General features: G+C 51.0%; 1 long non-coding RNA gene across 1 annotated transcript; it reads left to right on the top strand.

The window, feature by feature from the left end:
- Positions 1–313: 313 nt before the first annotated feature.
- On the top strand, positions 314–836 carry LOC136292921 (uncharacterized). Its single transcript, XR_010721996.1, has 3 exons — positions 314–377; positions 456–483; positions 758–836. It is a non-coding gene; the product is annotated as an uncharacterized lncRNA (long non-coding RNA).
- Positions 837–2,020: the final 1,184 nt, after the last annotated feature.

The raw sequence follows: 2,020 nt of genomic DNA, 5'->3' as shown, positions 1-2,020 counted from the left end.
TGGTCAGCTCACCTTCAGTCTTACCTCAGTCATCTCATTCTGAGTTCTCTGGAGGCTCACGGTCATTTTTCTTGCCCAGAGTTGTGTACCCTCATTTGTGGTGACCTGTGTCATGGGTGTTGGTGTGTTTGGCCCAGAGCTGCTCTGCCTTGCCGCTTAGTCTGGGTGTAGGGGTAATAGGACAAGTCCCGGGGACTTGAAATTTGTGATGTAGGGTGTAGTGGGGCTGTAGGGGGTATTCCTAGATTGCCACAAGATGTCTGGGGCTGTCAAGGTATCCTGCAGCACTGACTTTTGTCCAAACTTTTTTTCAGATGCAGATGGATGAAATCTGTGGCAGAGCACTGCATTCTGGGTGAGGGGTATCCTCTGAGAAGGTCAGTCTCTGTTTGTGTTTGCAGGGGAAATGTAAATGGTGGCTGTGTTACAGCACTGTTCTCTGTCTTTATTTTTAGGAGGTGAAGCCAGATATCAGCAGTCAAGGTGATGTGGGCAAGGTGAGCAGCAACTGGTGGACAGAAGCAGTTGCTATTGTTCAAGTCTCGCTTGCTGGTGCAACTCTAAGCATTCACTGTTTTTTTTATTTTTTTCTTTTTTTAATTTTAGGTTGTCCCCTTGCCAGATGTGCTGGCCCAGGATGCCAGAGGCCAGATGGGTGCAGCATTAAGGTGTACTTGTGGCATGCTTCAGTCTGACCAGGGAGGTTGCTGTTTCACAGTAACTCAGCATGTTTTTTTGCTTTTTTGTTTCTTTGCAGGTGCTGTTGTTGTCCTAGGCATGCCAAGGAATAGAGAGAGCCAGTGAGTTGGCCTGTAGGCAGAGTGACCCATAGGTGAGCAGTGTGCTCAGCGTTTACCTTTTTCTTTTCCTGGGTACACTCCAGACAGCCTCTAGAGTGGAGTGAAGGTCTGAGGGGGAGCCGGGACAGCGGTACGGAGGAGCCCTGGGGATTACTCTTCTGGAGGGGGATAGTCACGTTTTCTGGTTTGTGATCCTAGGTAGTGTGAGAAGGTGCAGAGGCAAAGTCTGGATACGGCAACCCCAAAGTGGATGCTGAGAACATCTCAACATCTACGGTGCCGACATGTTCATTTCTGTCAAGGATGGATGTTCCACTTGTGTTCCAAAAGCCAAGTGTTGGGACTGGTGGTTGGGAGAAGGGAAAAAACCCTTTTCGGTCCTGGGCGGTGATTTAAAGTTACCTTAGAGGAGAGGGCCCTAGTGGGGTGGTCCCCTCAGAAGTAAAGGGTGAGGGTTTCTCCTCAGCATCACTAGAGCCTTCGCTGGGCGGGGCAGTTCTGACCCATCTCCGTGTTCTAGGGAGCTTCACATTGTTGGCCTTCTTTTAGAGTCCACAGGGTTAGGGTGCAGCAGGGGATTCCTGGCCCAGGAGCATCCTGATTAGGAGCAATGCCAGTTGCAAGGTGTAGGATTAGTAGGGTTCCGCAGGGGGAGTTTACAGTGACACACAGAGGCTGAAGGAGGGCTTGAAAAGTAAAGGACTCGAGGGCTAGAAAGCACACAGTGAAAATCGGGGGTACAGGCTAGGATACAAGTCAGAGTACAGGTATATCAGCCTTCACAGCACTGCTACCAACACTGTTTCCCTGAGAGAGGTGCAGGCAGCAACCCTAATGCAGGACAATGCCAGAAGTCCTGAGAGGTGCAGGCAGTACCCCTAAGCTAGGGCTAGGCAGGAAGTTACAGTGAGGGGGCAGAGTCCACAGGGTTGAGGTTCACTGGGGATGTCCACCCTGCGTTCCTGTCCTGCTCTAACTGGGGATGCTCACACCCCTAATGGAGGCTGTGGTGGGTGGGCTCAGTGCCAATAATGTCTCGAAGACTTTGGCACTGCAAGAATCAGCCTCTGAACGCAGGTGAAGCACGAGGCCTGAGGACCCGGGCCTGCTTAAGAGACGGTGAGTAGCCGAACTGCTGTTTTTTGGCCGATGTGCAGCCAAGATTATGCTTTGATGTTTGGTTTTCTTTATTGTAGCTGACTAGGAGACAGCAGCACGGT

The sequence above is a fragment of the Chamaea fasciata genome, unplaced genomic scaffold (genome assembly GCF_029207755.1).
Source record: "Chamaea fasciata isolate MVZ Bird 193981 ecotype frontalis unplaced genomic scaffold, bChaFas1.0.hap1 SCAF_8, whole genome shotgun sequence".
Taxonomy (NCBI): Eukaryota; Metazoa; Chordata; class Aves; order Passeriformes; family Sylviidae; genus Chamaea; species Chamaea fasciata.
Note: the sequence above shows the minus strand (reverse complement) of the source record. Positions and strands in the feature narration are given on the sequence as shown.